Consider the following 23,239-nt stretch of genomic DNA (forward strand, 5'->3'; position numbering starts at 1 on the left):
TATTCATTCCCGAGAAGAGTGTTTCTCAAGGGGCTTTTAAGGAAACTTAGATTTAACCAGGCCTGTGTGGCTCTGCTGTTTTTAAAACAGTCCCCTGATGCTTTCACGTTATTCTATGTCTTTAATTTCCAAAGATCTTCTTTAAAGTTCAGAACCACTAGGGGAACATAAAAGCCGATGAAATGTAACTGACTTATGTACCAATTATTGTAGCCTGTAGAGTCTTTTAATGTTTTTTAGTAGTTGCTGTCCACTGCTTGTATTGTCTTTTCTTCCCCTTGACTGTTTTTCTCTTTTATGATCACTGTTTTATACTGATGTGCTGATAATATTGTATCTTTTATGTCATTTATTTTTATATGCCAAAAAGAATTATCATTATTATTATTATTTAGAACACAAACACAACATATCTCAACTCAGGTTTTTAATGTTGAAGAATTTACAGACCAGTGTAGACAAAGACAATTCCAAACTATTATCCCAGAGAGAGGTTTGGTGGAAAAAGAAATTCAATAAATTGACCCCCAATGGGTTGAATGATAAAATGTGTATGATTTGTTTCCTGTAATTGTGACGTTCGCTGTAGAAAGGTAATTGCATTGCATGTTCTCTACTTTGTAATATAATTTCGGTCTGTTTCTTTGTTTATATGTAAGAATGTAGTACTAGGAACAAGTATTTCACAGCTGTTTCCGTATTGTCCAGACTCATAATGGCAAACATGAGATACAATTTCACGTTTCAACATTTGTCATGAGAATTATTTTCTTCATCTGCGCTTTTTCTTTTCTTTTTTTCCTTTTTTCCCTATTTCCTTTTCTTTTTGCTTTCTCTCCTCTTGGTAGATAATTTCTATTACTACACAGTTCGCCTACTTACATGTACAGGAGTGCTCTGTTTTGTCCACCATTCTCGTTCCGCCCCACGTGCTCACATGAGCACATGCTCGTTTATAGTTTCCTATCGCTGTGTGGTACTGAGTTCACGTTTACTTTGACGCGTTGTCAGGCTATGCTACTCATTGCATTTAACACATTTTAAGCAGTGGTCACGATTTTTGTTGTTGCGCGGCTAGATACTTTTTTGCCTGTCTCAAATATGGCGCCACTCATCAAGTTTTTTAGAGCATATGGCGCCTTTCAACAGTTTGTGTGTATTCTGCCAGAACAGTAGCTTTTTATTTCTATTTTTTTACACGGTTAAGGCGAAATTGCGGTCAGCTTCATATTGCTTACAGTACTCACATTGTTTATCCGCCGCTTTTCTCTTTTTTCTGTGTTTCCTGAGTGCCGCTTCATTGGTGGCGGGACTTTCATCATTACTGGTTACATATTTTAAGATGGCGACCACGTTTAGACCCATGTGCCACAGTATTTTTTCCATTTCTCTGTGTTGTCTTAAATATGGAGTGCACTTACCGAGGTTTCCACAGCATACGGCGTCTTCCTTCTGTTCACGCGTACTCTGGCAGACTGGTAGTTAACATTGTTGGTATCGTTCAGGTCATATTCTGGCTAGTTTGATGCTGTTACCAGCATTCATATTGCTCTTTTTTGGGTTCTTTAAGTGTTGTGAGCTCGAACACTGGACCTGGAGTAATTGTTTAGTAGCCCATTGCAGTTTTTTCCTGGATTTCGATCATTCAAAGGTACCATACTTTTCAGATGCCTGCTTCCATATATTCAGGCTATTGCCTTGTGCTGGCTATTGATGTGAAATTTGTTGTCGTTTTTCTTAGATTACGTAGTATTATTTCACTCCTGAGAATATCTCCAATGATTGATTGGTGGAATTTGTATTTACATTAAGTAAGCGTCTTTACACACCATAGTAGTTCTTACACCACAATGGTACACGCGGTTTTCGGTGCACAAGTTTTCGGGTGTACAGACTTTTTCCAAAACTTTATTTAGTTGCATTTTCCATTATACAATACAGACAACACAAGGTATATCTACTTGACTTAGCTTCTTACTGTCACAGAGTTTTTGTTCGGTTTCGGGTATACTATGTACATACATATAATTGGGTTCACAATAATACTTTCTTTGTCTTTGCTAATTTTATTGGCATGTCATACGGATCATTATTTTATACTCATTAATCTAATGTTGCATCTCGGTCATATCTTCTATATTTTCTACTCTTTAGTTATTTGTTGGGCATCTATGGTTCTTCTTCAGTACTCTTCACATGCCTAAGGTAAGTTTGAAATAGTTCCCATACATTTTGTGGCCTTGAGCTTAGTGGGAGAAGCTATGCACATGTGCAATTTTGCTCTTGGCAGAAGGTCATATCTTTAAGCCAGTCCTTGAATTTAGGGGCTCTGCCTCTTCCCCATCTACAGGCTACTCCACGCTTTGCTAGTAGTAATCCCAGCGTAACCAGTCATTTGATCTGCCCTTCTATTTTATTTGTGTATCCAGCAGTCCCACCTCTGGAGTTAGGTCAACGCGCATTTCTGCTATTTAGTTCAGCACCTCCGCCCAGTATTTGGCTATCCTCGGGCACAACAACGCCAGATGCATGAAATCAGCACTTTCCTGTCCACATCTGTCACAAACATCATTTTCTCTCAGTTTGAGTCTGTGCATCTATGCCATTGTACAGTACATTCTGTGTAAAAATGATAAATGTATGTAGTCTACTACTTGCAGTGATTCTCTCAGTTTGTAGACAGTAGTGCAGCCATATTTCAACTGTTATAGGATGCCCCAGTTCCTGCTCCCATCCCTCCCTTGCCTTCAGACTGTTTCCCCCTTCCTTCCCGTTAGTCAGTTTATATATGCTTGATACTGCATGTGATATCCCGCCACTCAGCAACAGATGCATAGTTAACAGAATGGGAGGTTCTTCTGGAAATTTAGGTGTTGCTGCTTTAAAATTTTGCCTAAGCCTTGTATACAGAAAGCGATCCATGACTGTGGGTTCGCTCTTCCCCAAAAAATATATTTTCTCATCTAAATTCTCCTTTGTCACACATGTTTCCCCATCTGTTTATGCTATACTTTAAAAGCATGCCCTTGCATATCCCTTCTTGCGTAACTGCTGGTGTGCTACTGCAAGTAATGGTGAGTACATCATTGGGGTTTTTGCGCAATCTTTTTCCATGCTCGGTTTGTGCATGCTACTGATCTACCGCTTGCTGCTTGTCCCTCTGTACCTAAAAACCCTGCCATGGGGGTGAGTGCCATATATCCTTGTGCTAGGTGCGTCATAAACAGCGATGACTTAAACCAGTATGCAGCATATTGAGCTTGTGCGCTGAGGTAATATATTTCAGGATCTGGCGCTTCAAAGCCCCCTTGTGCAAAAGGCAGCACAAGGGTGCTCCATTTTATACAAGATTGTTTACCTCCCCACGCTAGTCTGATTAGTTGGCTTTTAAGTCTGACAAAAAAGGGCCGGCTTGGTGCATAGGGTATATTTATAAATAAATATAGGAATTTGGGCAATATTACCATCTTCATTAGCGCAATGCGTCCGGCCAATAATAGCAGCATTGCAATCCATCTATAGATAGCTTCTTCCACCGAGTTGAGAACTCTGCCGTAATTTGCTTTCATTAGTTCTTCCCTGTCTTTAGTAATGTTTATTCCCAGATATCGTAGTTCTGTGTCACACCATTGTAGAGGGAACTTCAGTAGGGTCTTTGGAGTGTTTTGGGTGAGTGGGAAGATCTCAGATTTTCCCCAGTTTATTGTTATACCTGAATATGCCCCAAATGTGATGATTTTGCAAATAATGCCATTTAATCCTATTTCTGGTTCTCGCAGATAGCAAAACCAGCACCGGCCTGGTGGGATAATCTAGCGCATGTTCTTTGAGATGTTGCTGGAATATAACTGCCATCAGCTCCATTGCTATGGCAAATTACAGGGGTGACAGTGGGCACCCCTGTCTTGTGCCTATGGATATTTCTAGTTTAGGAGTGCGCATTCCATTTACAAGTAACAATGCTCTTGGTTTATGGTATCGCAATTTTACCCATGCCAGAAATCCTGGTGAGAACTGAGAATAAATATTCGAGAGAATCAAATGCTTTTGTAGCATCTAAGAAAAACGGCACTGCTTTTTCTTCCTGATATATGTCTTGCATGACAGGTCTAGTGCAGGGAGATCTGGGGGGGCTTATTATGTTTGTAGATTTAAGGATTCAGGGGAGGTGGAACCCCATGCCATGGGAATCGGATATAGTACAGGGCTTAACATTGGTAAGCAATGCTTATCGTCTGGCACTTATTAATTTTTATAACGCACAATCAAACTCACAGGGACTAAAATCCCTGGGCGAATTAAGTAGCTGATTACAGAAATTACAATCTGAAGGCCGAGTTTAGTCACATCTAATATTGGCTGAAGATTTTAATTGCCATCTGTGTCACAATTTGAGGGTGACCGATTGTGACTGGTTGGCCACACATGGAACACACACAAGCAGTGTGCTCTTATGTAATTTTGGCTTAACCCACACAATGGATATGATTGTCCATTACCCTGACATAATTGTGCCCCCACTTATAAGGTAAGAGGCTATGCGTTATTTATCGATTTTATTTTTGTTTCTCAAATAGTGAGGAGGTTTATTACCTGTTTTAATATCTGTCACAGTGCATTAAGTGTTCACAATCTGGTAACCATGTCACTTGTTTGCCCCTCGATATCGCCTGGTTTTGCATAGATTGAGGGGGGGGCTGATTTCTGCAACTGACCAAGGCAGGCGGCTGCGTTGGATGCAGGTCGGTACTGCTTCATTTAATAACTCCCTTTTTAATAGAGGTGAGCAGGAGATTCAGAATTGTTTAGACCCAGAAATACAGGGTCGTGTGTTAGTTCAATCATTTACAGCTATTGCGCAATCAGTACATAACCTATTAAAAGCACCTGCACATCCATGTTTTAGGGAGGCGCCAGGATGGTTTGATGGGCAATGCTCGCAAGCCCTCAGAGTTCTAAAGAGGGCCCTTAAACAATTACCTAGAGATTGGGGCCAGATTGCGACCTGCCGCAAAATGTATAAACAAGTAGTCGGGACACGGAAGCGTGAACTACAATCGAGGGCATGGGAGGATTTAGAAGAGGCCGCGGAGTTAAAGGACTCCACTCGCTTCTGGAAGGTTATCAACAGCCCATGTTTTAAAGATTCTAATAACTCCAACCTAGCTCATAACATCTTACCAAAACAATGGCAGGCTCATTTTGAGGGGCTGTATAATCAGACTCAGAGAGAGGATGACCTGCAGATAGTGACTATCGCCCAGAGTATGGACGCTATCTCTTTTACTTTAGATGAAGTGAGATTGGGAATAGATTGTCTTGCGCGGAATAAAGCCCCGGGACCAGACGGGATTCCCCCTGACCTTTTTCGTTGTAACCCTGAGGTATGGGTGCCATTCTTGGCGAAGGTAATAAATGCAGCAGCTGCAAAATCTGGAACCTTATGGGATTGCTTGGGGTAGGTCCGGCCTTAATTAACATATTAATGGCATTACATTTAAACCCTTCTTCTGCAGTAAGATATACGCAAGAGGGGAAGATCATAGATTATTTTAGGTGTCTGTGTGAGGTCATACAGGGCTGTATTTTAGCTCCTTTTTTATTCACAATTTATATTAACGGCCTTGACTCAGCATTAACCGCATTAAAAGCAGACATTCCAAAAGTAGGTACTAGATCAGTTCCAGTCCTACTTTACGTGGATGACCCGGTCCTTCTTGCTCACACACCAAAGGGTCTGCAGATTTTACTAGATAGGTTCGTAGGGTTTATGGAAAAGATGGATCTGTCACCCAACCTAACAAAATCTTACATAATGGAAGTAGGGAGGAAGAGTAGGAAGTCAAACACCTACACAGTTGGCACACATATTCTTGGGAAAGTACCGGCCCTCTCATATTTAGGTATCTTGTTGGATGCAAAACTGAGTTTTAAACAGTTATTAGAGGGCAAGTGTTTTGGTTTCACAAAGTCCACGGGAGCGATTGCAAGCTTTGCTCATAGATTAGGCAACTGGTTGCCTGGGACAATCTTAAAATTGTATAATTCCTTTTGTAGTTCCAAGGTTTTATATGGAAGTGAGGTCTGGGGATATGTGAGGACAGATAAACTACAAAGTAAAGAAAATAGTTATTTTAGGCGTCTGTTGAAAAGTCCCATTGAGCACCCCTGCGTTTATTGTCCATGAGGAGCCAGGGGTTAAATATATTTCTGACCTGGTGGCGGTGAAACCCCTCTTGTGTTGGGTGAACATATGGTACAATGAGGAAACAGGTTTTAATAGTCAAATAGCTCAGGACTGTCTCTCTTTGGACCACACGTTAAAAATCCTGTGGCTGAAATATGTAAAGGACACCCTGACCATGATACGTAGAGACAATTTGTTTTCCCACCCAGACAGGGTGTACTCGTGGGACAAAGCCCCTATTAAAGACTTGTTCTTCGAATATACCCTGGCACAAAGGGAGGAAAATGAATTGCAAAAACCCATGGTTAGAAATTATATCCTAGTCATGTCAACACAAACTATAGAACAATACTTAACCCTTATAGCCAGTGCACACAACAGATTCTTAATTAAACGGTTTAGGCTGAATTTGTTACATCATTTACTGGCTGTACCCGCCGGGTATACAGCACATGTCGAACAAAAAGGGCCCTGTGTCTGCAACTGTAGGTCTTCACAGGATACCCTTCACTTTGTTCTCCTGTGTCGTATTATTCATTCCCGAGAAGAGTGTTTCTCAAGGGGCTTTTAAGGAAACTTAGATTTAACCAGGCCTGTGTGGCTCTGCTGTTTTTAAAACAGTCCCCTGATGCTTTCACGTTATTCTATGTCTTTAATTTCCAAAGATCTTCTTTAAAGTTCAGAACCACTAGGGGAACATAAAAGCCGATGAAATGTAACTGACTTATGTACCAATTATTGTAGCCTGTAGAGTCTTTTAATGTTTTTTAGTAGTTGCTGTCCACTGCTTGTATTGTCTTTTCTTCCCCTTGACTGTTTTTCTCTTTTATGATCACTGTTTTATACTGATGTGCTGATAATATTGTATCTTTTATGTCATTTATTTTTATATGCCAAAAAGAATTATCATTATTATTATTATTTAGAACACAAACACAACATATCTCAACTCAGGTTTTTAATGTTGAAGAATTTACAGACCAGTGTAGACAAAGACAATTCCAAACTATTATCCCAGAGAGAGGTTTGGTGGAAAAAGAAATTCAATAAATTGACCCCCAATGGGTTGAATGATAAAATGTGTATGATTTGTTTCCTGTAATTGTGACGTTCGCTGTAGAAAGGTAATTGCATTGCATGTTCTCTACTTTGTAATATAATTTCGGTCTGTTTCTTTGTTTATATGTAAGAATGTAGTACTAGGAACAAGTATTTCACAGCTGTTTCCGTATTGTCCAGACTCATAATGGCAAACATGAGATACAATTTCACGTTTCAACATTTGTCATGAGAATTATTTTCTTCATCTGCGCTTTTTCTTTTCTTTTTTTCCTTTTTTCCCTATTTTCTTTTCTTTTTGCTTTCTCTCCTCTTGGTAGATAATTTCTATTACTACACAGTTCGCCTACTTACATGTACAGGAGTGCTCTGTTTTGTCCACCATTCTCGTTCCGCCCCACGTGCTCACATGAGCACATGCTCGTTTATAGTTTCCTATCGCTGTGTGGTACTGAGTTCACGTTTACTTTGACGCGTTGTCAGGCTATGCTACTCATTGCATTTAACACATTTTAAGCAGTGGTCACGATTTTTGTTGTTGCGCGGCTAGATACTTTTTTGCCTGTCTCAAATATGGCGCCACTCATTAAGTTTTTTAGAGCATATGGCGCCTTTCAACAGTTTGTGTGTATTCTGCCAGAACAGTAGCTTTTTATTTCTATTTTTTTACACGGTTAAGGCGAAATTGCGGTCAGCTTCATATTGCTTACAGTACTCACATTGTTTATCCGCCGCTTTTCTCTTTTTCCTGTGTTTCCTGAGTGCCGCTTCATTGGTGGCAGGACTTTCATCATTACTGGTTACATATTTTAAGATGGCGACCACGTTTAGACCCATGTGCCACAGTATTTTTTCCATTTCTCTGTGTTGTCTTAAATATGGAGTGCACTTACCGAGGTTTCCACAGCATACGGCGTCTTCCTTCTGTTCACGCGTACTCTGGCAGACTGGTAGTTAACATTGTTGGTATCGTTCAGGTCATATTCTGGCTAGTTTGATGCTGTTACCAGCATTCATATTGCTCTTTTTTGGGTTCTTTAAGTGTTGTGAGCTCGAACACTGGACCTGGAGTAATTGTTTAGTAGCCCATTGCAGTTTTTTCCTGGATTTCGATCATTCAAAGGTACCATACTTTTCAGATGCCTGCTTCCATATATTCAGGCTATTGCCTTGTGCTGGCTATTGATGTGAAATTTGTTGTCGTTTTTCTTAGATTACGTAGTATTATTTCACTTCTGAGAATATCTCCAATGATTGATTGGTGGAATTTGTATTTACATTAAGTAAGCGTCTTTACACACCATAGTAGTTCTTACACCACAATGGTACACGCGGTTTTCGGTGCACAAGTTTTCGGGTGTACAGACTTTTTCCAAAACTTTATTTAGTTGCATTTTCCATTATACAATACAGACAACACAAGGTATATCTACTTGACTTAGCTTCTTACTGTCACAGAGTTTTTGTTCGGTTTCGGGTATACTATGTACATACATATAATTGGGTTCACAATAATACTTTCTTTGTCTTTGCTAATTTTATTGGCATGTCATACGGATCATTATTTTATACTCATTAATCTAATGTTGCATCTCGGTCATATCTTCTATATTTTCTACTCTTTAGTTATTTGTTGGGCATCTATGGTTCTTCTTCAGTACTCTTCACATGCCTAAGGTAAGTTTGAAATAGTTCCCATACATTTTGTGGCCTTGAGCTTAGTGGGAGAAGCTATGCACATGTGCAATTTTGCTCTTGGCAGAAGGTCATATCTTTAAGCCAGTCCTTGAATTTAGGGGCTCTGCCTCTTCCCCATCTACAGGCTACTCCACGCTTTGCTAGTAGTAATCCCAGCGTAACCAGTCATTTGATCTGCCCTTCTATTTTATTTGTGTATCCAGCAGTCCCACCTCTGGAGTTAGGTCAACGCGCATTTCTGCTATTTAGTTCAGCACCTCCGCCCAGTATTTGGCTATCCTCGGGCACAACAACGCCAGATGCATGAAATCAGCACTTTCCTGTCCACATCTGTCACAAACATCATTTTCTCTCAGTTTGAGTCTGTGCATCTATGCCATTGTACAGTACATTCTGTGTAAAAATGATAAATGTATGTAGTCTACTACTTGCAGTGATTCTCTCAGTTTGTAGACAGTAGTGCAGCCATATTTCAACTGTTATAGGATGCCCCAGTTCCTGCTCCCATCCCTCCCTTGCCTTCAGACTGTTTGCCCCTTCCTTCCCGTTAGTCAGTTTATATATGCTTGATACTGCATGTGATATCCCGCCACTCAGCAACAGATGCATAGTTAACAGAATGGGAGGTTCTTCTGGAAATTTAGGTGTTGCTGCTTTAAAATTTTGCCTAAGCCTTGTATACAGAAAGCGATCCATGACTGTGGGTTCGCTCTTCCCCAAAAAATATATTTTCTCATCTAAATTCTCCTTTGTCACACATGTTTCCCCATCTGTTTATGCTATACTTTAAAAGCATGCCCTTGCATATCCCTTCTTGCGTAACTGCTGGTGTGCTACTGGAAGTAATGGTGAGTACATCATTGGGGTTTTTGCGCAATCTTTTTCCATGCTCGGTTTGTGCATGCTACTGATCTACCGCTTGCTGCTTGTCCCTCTGTACCTAAAAACCCTGCCATGGGGGTGAGTGCCATATATCCTTGTGCTAGGTGCGTCATAAACAGCGATGACTTAAACCAGTATGCAGCATATTGAGCTTGTGCGCTGCGGTAATATATTTCAGGATCTGGCGCTTCAAAGCCCCCTTGTGCAAAAGGCAGCACAAGGGTGCTCCATTTTATACAAGATTGTTTACCTCCCCACGCTAGTCTGATTAGTTGGCTTTTAAGTCTGACAAAAAAGGGCCGGCTTGGTGCATAGGGTATATTTATAAATAAATATAGGAATTTGGGCAATATTACCATCTTCATTAGCGCAATGCGCCCGGCCAATAATAGCAGCATTGCAATCCATCTATAGATAGCTTCTTCCACCGAGTTGAGAACTCTGCCGTAATTTGCTTTCATTAGTTCTTCCCTGTCTTTAGTAATGTTTATTCCCAGATATCGTAGTTCTGTGTCACACCATTGTAGAGGGAACTTCAGTAGGGTCTTTGGAGTGTTTTGGGTGAGTGGGAAGATCTCAGATTTTCCCCAGTTTATTGTTATACCTGAATATGCCCCAAATGTGATGATTTTGCAAATAATGCCATTTAATCCTATTTCTGGTTCTCGCAGATAGCAAAACCAGCACCGGCCTGGTGGGATAATCTAGCGCATGTTCTTTGAGATGTTGCTGGAATATAACTGCCATCAGCTCCATTGCTATGGCAAATTACAGGGGTGACAGTGGGCACCCCTGTCTTGTGCCTATGGATATTTCTAGTTTAGGAGTGCGCATTCCATTTACAAGTAACAATGCTCTTGGTTTATGGTATCGCAATTTTACCCATGCCAGAAATCCTGGTGAGAACTGAGAATAAATATTCGAGAGAATCAAATGCTTTTGTAGCATCTAAGAAAAACGGCACTGCTTTTTCTTCCTGATATATGTCTTGCATGACAGGTCTAGTGCAGGGAGATCTGGGGGGGCTTATTATGTTTGTAGATTTAAGGATTCAGGGGAGGTGGAACCCCATGCCATGGGAATCGGATATAGTACAGGGCTTAACATTGGTAAGCAATGCTTATCGTCTGGCACTTATTAATTTTTATAACGCACAATCAAACTCACAGGGACTAAAATCCCTGGGCGAATTAAGTAGCTGATTACAGAAATTACAATCTGAAGGCCGAGTTTAGTCACATCTAATATTGGCTGAAGATTTTAATTGCCATCTGTGTCACAATTTGAGGGTGACCGATTGTGACTGGTTGGCCACACATGGAACACACACAAGCAGTGTGCTCTTATGTAATTTTGGCTTAACCCACACAATGGATATGATTGTCCATTACCCTGACATAATTGTGCCCCCACTTATAAGGTAAGAGGCTATGCGTTATTTATCGATTTTATTTTTGTTTCTCAAATAGTGAGGAGGTTTATTACCTGTTTTAATATCTGTCACAGTGCATTAAGTGTTCACAATCTGGTAACCATGTCACTTGTTTGCCCCTCGATATCGCCTGGTTTTGCATAGATTGAGGGGGGGGGCTGATTTCTGCAACTGACCAAGGCAGGCGGCTGCGTTGGATGCAGGTCGGTACTGCTTCATTTAATAACTCCCTTTTTAATAGAGGTGAGCAGGAGATTCAGAATTGTTTAGACCCAGAAATACAGGGTCGTGTGTTAGTTCAATCATTTACAGCTATTGCGCAATCAGTACATAACCTATTAAAAGCACCTGCACATCCATGTTTTAGGGAGGCGCCAGGATGGTTTGATGGGCAATGCTCGCAAGCCCTCAGAGTTCTAAAGAGGGCCCTTAAACAATTACCTAGAGATTGGGGCCAGATTGCGACCTGCCGCAAAATGTATGAACAAGTAGTCGGGACACGGAAGCGTGAACTACAATCGAGGGCATGGGAGGATTTAGAAGAGGCCGCGGAGTTAAAGGACTCCACTCGCTTCTGGAAGGTTATCAACAGCCCATGTTTTAAAGATTCTAATAACTCCAACCTAGCTCATAACATCTTACCAAAACAATGGCAGGCTCATTTTGAGGGGCTGTATAATCAGACTCAGAGAGAGGATGACCTGCAGATAGTGACTATCGCCCAGAGTATGGACGCTATCTCTTTTACTTTAGATGAAGTGAGATTGGGAATAGATTGTCTTGCGCGGAATAAAGCCCCGGGACCAGACGGGATTCCCCCTGACCTTTTTCGTTGTAACCCTGAGGTATGGGTGCCATTCTTGGCGAAGGTAATAAATGCAGCAGCTGCAAAATCTGGAACCTTATGGGATTGCTTGGGGTAGGTCCGGCCTTAATTAACATATTAATGGCATTACATTTAAACCCTTCTTCTGCAGTAAGATATACGCAAGAGGGGAAGATCATAGATTATTTTAGGTGTCTGTGTGAGGTCATACAGGGCTGTATTTTAGCTCCTTTTTTATTCACAATTTATATTAACGGCCTTGACTCAGCATTAACCGCATTAAAAGCAGACATTCCAAAAGTAGGTACTAGATCAGTTCCAGTCCTACTTTACGTGGATGACCCGGTCCTTCTTGCTCACACACCAAAGGGTCTGCAGATTTTACTAGATAGGTTCGTAGGGTTTATGGAAAAGATGGATCTGTCACCCAACCTAACAAAATCTTACATAATGGAAGTAGGGAGGAAGAGTAGGAAGTCAAACACCTACACAGTTGGCACACATATTCTTGGGAAAGTACCGGCCCTCTCATATTTAGGTATCTTGTTGGATGCAAAACTGAGTTTTAAACAGTTATTAGAGGGCAAGTGTTTTGGTTTCACAAAGTCCACGGGAGCGATTGCAAGCTTTGCTCATAGATTAGGCAACTGGTTGCCTGGGACAATCTTAAAATTGTATAATTCCTTTTGTAGTTCCAAGGTTTTATATGGAAGTGAGGTCTGGGGATATGTGAGGACAGATAAACTACAAAGTAAAGAAAATAGTTATTTTAGGCGTCTGTTGAAAAGTCCCATTGAGCACCCCTGCGTTTATTGTCCATGAGGAGCCAGGGGTTAAATATATTTCTGACCTGGTGGCGGTGAAACCCCTCTTGTGTTGGGTGAACATATGGTACAATGAGGAAACAGGTTTTAATAGTCAAATAGCTCAGGACTGTCTCTCTTTGGACCACACGTTAAAAATCCTGTGGCTGAAATATGTAAAGGACACCCTGACCATGATACGTAGAGACAATTTGTTTTCCCACCCAGACAGGGTGTACTCGTGGGACAAAGCCCCTATTAAAGTCTTGTTCTTCGAATATACCCTGGCACAAAGGGAGGAAAATGAATTGCAAAAACCCATGGTCAGAAATTATATCCTAGTCATGTCAACACAAACTATAGAACAATACTTAACCCTTATAGCCAGTGCACACAACAGATTCTTAATTAAACGGTTTAGGCTGAATTTGTTACATCATTTACTGGCTGTACCCGCCGGGTATACAGCACATGTCGAACAAAAAGGGCCCTGTGTCTGCAACTGTAGGTCTTCACAGGATACCCTTCACTTTGTTCTCCTGTGTCGTATTATTCATTCCCGAGAAGAGTGTTTCTCAAGGGGCTTTTAAGGAAACTTAGATTTAACCAGGCCTGTGTGGCTCTGCTGTTTTTAAAACTGTCCCCTGATGCTTTCACGTTATTCTATGTCTTTAATTTCCAAAGATCTTCTTTAAAGTTCAGAACCACTAGGGGAACATAAAAGCCGATGAAATGTAACTGACTTATGTACCAATTATTGTAGCCTGTAGAGTCTTTTAATGTTTTTTAGTAGTTGCTGTCCACTGCTTGTATTGTCTTTTCTTCCCCTTGACTGTTTTTCTCTTTTATGATCACTGTTTTATACTGATGTGCTGATAATATTGTATCTTTTATGTCATTTATTTTTATATGCCAAAAAAAATTATCATTATTATTATTATTTAGAACACAAACACAACATATCTCAACTCAGGTTTTTAATGTTGAAGAATTTACAGACCAGTGTAGACAAAGACAATTCCAAACTATTATCCCAGAGAGAGGTTTGGTGGAAAAAGAAATTCAATAAATTGACCCCCAATGGGTTGAATGATAAAATGTGTATGATTTGTTTCCTGTAATTGTGACGTTCGCTGTAGAAAGGTAATTGCATTGCATGTTCTCTACTTTGTAATATGATTTCGGTCTGTTTCTTTGTTTATATGTAAGAATGTAGTACTAGGAACAAGTATTTCACAGCTGTTTCCGTATTGTCCAGACTCATAATGGCAAACATGAGATACAATTTCACGTTTCAACATTTGTCATGAGAATTATTTTCTTCATCTGCGCTTTTTCTTTTCTTTTTTTCCTTTTTTCCCTATTTCCTTTTCTTTTTGCTTTCTCTCCTCTTGGTAGATAATTTCTATTACTACACAGTTCGCCTACTTACATGTACAGGAGTGCTCTGTTTTGTCCACCATTCTCGTTCCGCCCCACGTGCTCACATGAGCACATGCTCGTTTATAGTTTCCTATCGCTGTGTGGTACTGAGTTCACGTTTACTTTGACGCGTTGTCAGGCTATGCTACTCATTGCATTTAACACATTTTAAGCAGTGGTCCCGATTTTTGTTGTTGTGCGGCTAGATACTTTTTTGCCTATCTCAAATATGGCGCCACTCATCAAGTTTTTTAGAGCATATGGCGCCTTTCAACAGTTTGTGTGTGTTCTGCCAGAACAGTAGGTTTTTATTTCTATTTTTTTACACGGTTAAGGCGAAATTGCGGTCAGCTTCATATTGCTTACAGTACTTACATTGTTTATCCGCCGCTTTTCTCTTTTTCCTGTGTTTCCTGAGTGCTGCTTCATTGGTGGCGGGACTTTCATCATTACTGGTTACATATTTTGAGATGGCGACCACGTTTAGACCCATGTGCCACAGTATTTTTTCCATTTCTCTGTGTTGTCTTAAATATGGAGTGCACTTACCGAGGTTTCCACAGCATACGGCGTCTTCCTTCTGTTCACGCGTACTCTGGCAGACTGGTAGTTAACATTGTTGGTATCGTTCAGGTTTTATTCTGGCTAGTTTGATGCTGTTACCAGCATTCATATTGCTCTTTTTTGGGTTCTTTAAGTGTTGTGAGCTCGAACACTGGACCTGGAGTAATTGTTTAGTAGCCCATTGCAGTTTTTTCCTGGATTTCGATCATTCAACGGTACCATACTTTTCAGATGCCTGCTTCCATATATTCAGGCTATTGCCTTGTACTGGCTATTGATGTGAAATTTTTTGTCGTTTTTCTTAGATTACGTAGTATTATTTCACTTCTGAGAATATCTCCAATGATTGATTGGTGGAATTTGTATTTACATTAAGTAAGCGTCTTTACACACCATAGTAGTTCTTACACCACAATGGTACACGCGGTTTTCGGTGCACAAGTTTTCGGGTGTACAGACTTTTTCCAAAACTTTATTTAGTTGCATTTTCCATTATACAATACAGACAACACAAGTTATATCTACTTGACTTAGCTTCTTACTGTCACAGAGTTTTTGTTCGGTTTCGGGTATACTATGTACATACATATAATTGGGTTCACAATAATACTTTCTTTGTCTTTGCTAATTTTATTGGCATGTCATACGGATCATTATTTTATACTCATTAATCTAATGTTGCATCTCGGTCATATCTTCTATATTTTCTACTCTTTAGTTATTTGTTGGGCATCTATGGTTCTTCTTCAGTACTCTTCACATGCCTAAGGTAAGTTTGAAATAGTTCCCATACATTTTGTGGCCTTGAGCTTAGTGGGAGAAGCTATGCACATGTGCAATTTTGCTCTTGGCAGAAGGTCATATCTTTAAGCCAGTCCTTGAATTTAGGGGCTCTGCCTCTTCCCCATCTACAGGCTACTCCACGCTTTGCTAGTAGTAATCCCAGCGCAACCAGTCATTTGATCTGCCCTTCTATTTTATTTGTGTATCCAGCAGTCCCACCTCTGGAGTTAGGTCAACGCGCATTTCTGCTATTTAGTTCAGCACCTCCGCCCAGTATTTGGCTATCCTCGGGCACAACAACGCCAGATGCATGAAATCAGCACTTTCCTGTCCACATCTGTCACAAACATCATTTTCTCTCAGTTTGAGTCTGTGCATCTATGCCATTGTACAGTACATTCTGTGTAAAAATGATAAATGTATGTAGTCTACTACTTGCAGTGATTCTCTCAGTTTGTAGACAGTAGTGCAGCCATATTTCAACTGTTATAGGATGCCCCAGTTCCTGCTCCCATCCCTCCCTTGCCTTCAGACTTTTTCCCCCTTCCTTCCCGTTAGTCAGTTTATATATGCTTGATACTGCATGTGATATCCCGCCACTCAGCAACAGATGCATAGTTAACAGAATGGGAGGTTCTTCTGGAAATTTAGGTGTTGCTGCTTTAAAATTTTGCCTAAGCCTTGTATACAGAAAGCGATCCATGACTGTGGGTTCGCTCTTCCCAAAAAAATATATTTTCTCATCTAAATTCTCCTTTGTCACACATGTTTCCCCAGCTGTTTATGCTATACTTTAAAAGCATGCCCTTGCATATCCCTTCTTGCGTAACTGCTGGTGTGCTACTGCAAGTAATGGTGAGTACATCATTGGGGTTTTTGCGCAATCTTTTTCCATGCTCGGTTTGTGCATGCTACTGATCTACCGCTTGCTGCTTGTCCCTCTGTACCTAAAAACCCTGCCATGGGGGTGAGTGCCATATATCCTTGTGCTAGGTGCGTCATAAACAGCGATGACTTAAACCAGTATGCAGCATATTGAGCTTGTGCGCTGAGGTAATATATTTCAGGATCTGGCGCTTCAAAGCCCCCTTGTGCAAAAGGCAGCACAAGGGTGCTCCATTTTATACAAGATTGTTTACCTCCCCACGCTAGTCTGATTAGTTGGCTTTTAAGTCTGACAAAAAAGGGCCGGCTTGGTGCATAGGGTATATTTATAAATAAATATAGGAATTTGGGCAATATTACCATCTTCATTAGCGCAATGCGCCCGGCCAATAATAGCAGCATTGCAATCCATCTATAGATAGCTTCTTCCACCGAGTTGAGAACTCTGCCGTAATTTGCTTTCATTAGTTCTTCCCTGTCTTTAGTAATGTTTATTCCCAGATATCGTAGTTCTGTGTCACACCATTGTAGAGGGAACTTCAGTAGGGTCTTTGGAGTGTTTTGGGTGAGTGGGAAGATCTCAGATTTTCCCCAGTTTATTGTTATACCTGAATATGCCCCAAATGTGATGATTTTGCAAATAATGCCATTTAATCCTATTTCTGGTTCTCGCAGATAGCAAAACCAGAACCGGCCTGGTGGGATAATCTAGCGCATGTTCTTTGAGATGTTGCTGGAATATAACTGCCAACAGCTCCATTGCTATGGCAAATTACTGGGGTGACAGTGGGCACCCCTGTCTTGTGCCTATGGATATTTCTAGTTTAGGAGTGCGCATTCCATTTACAAGTAACAATGCTCTTGGTTTATGGTATCGCAATTTTACCCATGCCAGAAATCCTGGTGAGAACTGAGAATAAATATTCGAGAGAATCAAATGCTTTTGTAGCATCTAAGAAAAACGGCACTGCTTTTTCTTCCTGATATATGTCTTGCATGACAGGTCTAGTGCAGGGAGATCTGGGGGGGCTTATTATGTTTGTAGATTTAAGGATTCAGGGGAGGTGGAACCCCATGCCATGGGAATCGGATATAGTACAGGGCTTAACATTGGTAAGCAATGCTTATCGTCTGGCACTTATTAATTTTTATAACGCACAATCAAACTCACAGGGACTAAAATCCCTGGGCGAATTAAGTAGCTGATTACAGAAATTACAATCTGAAGGCCGAGTTTAGTCACATCTAATATTGGCTGAAGATTTTAATTGCCATCTGTGTCACAATTTGAGGGTGACCGATTGTGACTGGTTGGCCACACATGGAACACACACAAGCAGTGTGCTCTTATGTAATTTTGGCTTAACCCACACAATGGATATGATTGTCCATTACCCTGACATAATTGTGCCCCCACTTATAAGGTAAGAGGCTGTGCGTTATTTATCGATTTTATTTTTGTTTCTCAAATAGTGAGGAGGTTTATTACCTGTTTTAATATCTGTCACAGTGCATTAAGTGTTCACAATCTGGTAACCATGTCACTTGTTTGCCCCTCGATATCGCCTGGTTTTGCATAGATTGAGGGGGGGGCTGATTTCTGCAACTGACCAAGGCAGGCGGCTGCGTTGGATGCAGGTCGGTACTGCTTCATTTAATAACTCCCTTTTTAATAGAGGTGAGCAGGAGATTCAGAATTGTTTAGACCCAGAAATACAGGGTCGTGTGTTAGTTCAATCATTTACAGCTATTGCGCAATCAGTACATAACCTATTAAAAGCACCTGCACATCCATGTTTTAGGGAGGCGCCAGGATGGTTTGATGGGCAATGCTCGCAAGCCCTCAGAGTTCTAAAGAGGGCCCTTAAACAATTACCTAGAGATTGGGGCCAGATTGCGACCTGCCGCAAAATGTATAAACAAGTAGTCGGGACACGGAAGCGTGAACTACAATCGAGGGCATGGGAGGATTTAGAAGAGGCCGCGGAGTTAAAGGACTCCACTCGCTTCTGGAAGGTTATCAACAGCCCATGTTTTAAAGATTCTAATAACTCCAACCTAGCTCATAACATCTTACCAAAACAATGGCAGGCTCATTTTGAGGGGCTGTATAATCAGACTCAGAGAGAGGATGACCTGCAGATAGTGACTATCGCCCAGAGTATGGACGCTATCTCTTTTACTTTAGATGAAGTGAGATTGGGAATAGATTGTCTTGCGCGGAATACGGGATTCCCCCTGACCTTTTTCGTTGTAACCCTGAGGTATGGGTGCCATTCTTGGTGAAGGTAATAAATGCAGCAGCTGCAAAATCTGGAACCTTATGGGATTGCTTGGGGTAGGTCCGGCCTTAATTAACATATTAATGGCATTACATTTAAACCCTTCTTCTGCAGTAAGATATACGCAAGAGGGGAAGATCATAGATTATTTTAGGTGTCTGTGTGAGGTCATACAGGGCTGTATTTTAGCTCCTTTTTTATTCACAATTTATATTAACGGCCTTGACTCAGCATTAACCGCATTAAAAGCAGACACTCCAAAAGTAGGTACTAGATCAGTTCCAGTCCTACTTTACGTGGATGACCCGGTCCTTCTTGCTCACACACCAAAGGGTCTGCAGATTTTACTAGATAGGTTCGTAGGGTTTATGGAAAAGATGGATCTGTCACCCAACCTAACAAAATCTTACATAATGGAAGTAGGGAGGAAGAGTAGGAAGTCAAACACCTACACAGTTGGCACACATATTCTTGGGAAAGTACCGGCCCTCTCATATTTAGGTATCTTGTTGGATGCAAAACTGAGTTTTAAACAGTTATTAGAGGGCAAGTGTTTTGGTTTCACAAAGTCCACGGGAGCGATTGCAAGCTTTGCTCATAGATTAGGCAACTGGTTGCCTGGGACAATCTTAAAATTGTATAATTCCTTTTGTAGTTCCAAGGTTTTATATGGAAGTGAGGTCTGGGGATATGTGAGGACAGATAAACTACAAAGTAAAGAAAATAGTTATTTTAGGCGTCTGTTGAAAAGTCCCATTGAGCACCCCTGCGTTTATTGTCCATGAGGAGCCAGGGGTTAAATATATTTCTGACCTGGTGGCGGTGAAACCCCTCTTGTGTTGGGTGAACATATGGTACAATGAGGAAACAGGTTTTCATAGTCAAATAGCTCAGGACTGTCTCTCTTTGGACCACACGTTAAAAATCCTGTGGCTGAAATATGTAAAGGACACCCTGACCATGATACGTAGAGACAATTTGTTTTCCCACCCAGACAGGGTGTACTCGTGGGACAAAGCCCCTATTAAAGTCTTGTTCTTCGAATATACCCTGGCACAAAGGGAGGAAAGTGAATTGCAAAAACCCATGGTCAGAAATTATATCCTAGTCATGTCAACACAAACTATAGAACAATACTTAACCCTTATAGCCAGTGCACACAACAGATTCTTAATTAAACGGTTTAGGCTGAATTTGTTACATCATTTACTGGCTGTACCCGCCGGGTATACAGCACATGTCGAACAAAAAGGGCCCTGTGTCTGCAACTGTAGGTCTTCACAGGATACCCTTCACTTTGTTCTCCTGTGTCGTATTATTCATTCCCGAGAAGAGTGTTTCTCAAGGGGCTTTTAAGGAAACTTAGATTTAACCAGGCCTGTGTGGCTCTGCTGTTTTTAAAACTGTCCCCTGATGCTTTCACGTTATTCTATGTCTTTAATTTCCAAAGATCTTCTTTAAAGTTCAGAACCACTAGGGGAACATAAAAGCAGATGAAATGTAACTGACTTATGTACCAATTATTGTAGCCTGTAGAGTCTTTTAATGTTTTTTAGTAGTTGCTGTCCACTGCTTGTATTGTCTTTTCTTCCCCTTGACTGTTTTTCTCTTTTATGATCACTGTTTTATACTGATGTGCTGATAATATTGTATCTTTTATGTCATTTATTTTTATATGCCAAAAAAAATTATCATTATTATTATTATTTAGAACACAAACACAACATATCTCAACTCAGGTTTTTAATGTTGAAGAATTTACAGACCAGTGTAGACAAAGACAATTCCAAACTATTATCCCAGAGAGAGGTTTGGTGGAAAAAGAAATTCAATAAATTGACCCCCAATGGGTTGAATGATAAAATGTGTATGATTTGTTTCCTGCAATTGTGACGTTCGCTGTAGAAAGGTAATTGCATTGCATGTTCTCTACTTTGTAATATGATTTCGGTCTGTTTCTTTGTGTATATGTAAGAATGTAGTACTAGCAACAAGTATTTCACAGCTGTTTCCGTATTGTCCAGACTCATAATGGCAAACATGAGATACAATTTCACGTTTCAACATTTGTCATGAGAATTATTTTCTTCATCTGCGCTTTTTCTTTTCTTTTTTTCCTTTTTTCCCTATTTCCTTTTCTTTTTGCTTTCTCTCCTCTTGGTAGATAATTTCTATTACTACACAGTTCGCCTACTTACATGTACAGGAGTGCTCTGTTTTGTCCACCATTCTCGTTCCGCCCCACGTGCTCACATGAGCACATGCTCGTTTATAGTTTCCTATCGCTGTGTGGTACTGAGTTCACGTTTACTTTGACGCGTTGTCAGGCTATGCTACTCATTGCATTTAACACATTTTAAGCAGTGGTCCCGATTTTTGTTGTTGCGCGGCTAGATACTTTTTTGCCTATCTCAAATATGGCGCCACTCATCAAGTTTTTTAGAGCATATGGCGCCTTTCAACAGTTTGTGTGTGTTCTGCCAGAACAGTAGGTTTTTATTTCTATTTCTTTACACGGTTAAGGCGAAATTGCGGTCAGCTTCATATTGCTTACAGTACTTACATTGTTTATCCGCCGCTTTTCTCTTTTTCCTGTGTTTCCTGAGTGCTGCTTCATTGGTGGCGGGACTTTCATCATTACTGGTTACATATTTTGAGATGGCGACCACGTTTAGACCCATGTGCCACAGTATTTTTTCCATTTCTCTGTGTTGTCTTAAATATGGAGTGCACTTACCGAGGTTTCCACAGCATACGGCGTCTTCCTTCTGTTCACGCGTACTCTGGCAGACTGGTAGTTAACATTGTTGGTATCGTTCAGGTTTTATTCTGGCTAGTTTGATGCTGTTACCAGCATTCATATTGCTCTTTTTTGGGTTCTTTAAGTGTTGTGAGCTCGAACACTGGACCTGGAGTAATTGTTTAGTAGCCCATTGCAGTTTTTTCCTGGATTTCGATCATTCAAAGGTACCATACTTTTCAGATGCCTGCTTCCATATATTCAGGCTATTGCCTTGTACTGGCTATTGATGTGAAATTTTTTGTCGTTTTTCTTAGATTACGTAGTATTATTTCACTTCTGAGAATATCTCCAATGATTGATTGGTGGAATTTGTATTTACATTAAGTAAGCGTCTTTACACACCATAGTAGTTCTTACACCACAATGGTACACGCGGTTTTCGGTGCACAAGTTTTCGGGTGTCCAGACTTTTTCCAAAACTTTATTTAGTTGCATTTTCCATTATACAATACAGACAACACAAGTTATATCTACTTGACTTAGCTTCTTACTGTCACAGAGTTTTTGTTCGGTTTCGGGTAAACTATGTACATACATATAATTGGGTTCACAATCATACTTTCTTTGTCTTTGCTAATTTTATTGGCATGTCATACGGATCATTATTTTATTCTCATTAATCTAATGTTGCATCTCGGTCATATCTTCTATATTTTCTACTCTTTAGTTATTTGTTGGGCATCTATGGTTCTTCTTCAGTACTCTTTACATGCCTAAGGTAAGTTTGAAATAGTTCCCATAAATTTTGTGGCCTTGAGCTTAGTGGGAGAAGCTATGCATATGTGCAATTTTGCTCTTGGCAGAAGGTCCTATCTTTAAGCCAGTCCTTGAATTTAGGGGCTCTGCCTCTTCCCCATCTACAGGCTACTCCACGCTTTGCTAGTAGTAATCCCAGCGCAACCAGTCATTTGATCTGCCCTTCTATTTTATTTGTGTATCCAGCAGTCCCACCTCTGGAGTTAGGTCAACGCGCATTTCTGCTATTTAGTTCAGCACCTCCGCCCAGTATTTGGCTATCTTCGGGCACAGGCACAACAACGCCAGATGCATGAAATCAGCACTTTCCTGTCCACATCTGTCACAAACATCATTTTCTCTCAGTTTGAGTCTGTGCATCTATGCCATTGTACAGTACATTCTGTGTAAAAATGATAAATGTATGTAGTCTACTACTTGCAGTGATTCTCTCAGTTTGTAGACAGTAGTGCAGCCATATTTCAACTGTTATAGGATGCCCCAGTTCCTGCTCCCATCCCTCACTTGCCTTCAGACTGTTTCCCCCTTCCTTCCCGTTAGTCAGTTTATATATGCTTGATACTGCATGTGATATCCCGCCACTCAGCAACAGATGCATAGTTAACAGAATGGGAGGTTCTTCTGGAAATTTAGGTGTTGCTGCTTTAAAATTTTGCCTGAGCCTTGTATACAGAAAGCGATCCATGACTGTGGGTTCGCTCTTCCCCAAAAAATATATTTTCTCATCTAAATTCTCCTTTGTCACACATGTTTCCCCATCTGTTTATGCTATACTTTAAAAGCATGCCCTTGCATATCCCTTCTTGCGTAACTGCTGGTGTGCTACTAGAAGTAATGGTGAGTACATCATTGGGGTT

The sequence above is a fragment of the Lissotriton helveticus genome, chromosome 8 (genome assembly GCF_964261635.1).
Source record: "Lissotriton helveticus chromosome 8, aLisHel1.1, whole genome shotgun sequence".
Lineage (NCBI taxonomy): Eukaryota > Metazoa > Chordata > Amphibia > Caudata > Salamandridae > Lissotriton > Lissotriton helveticus.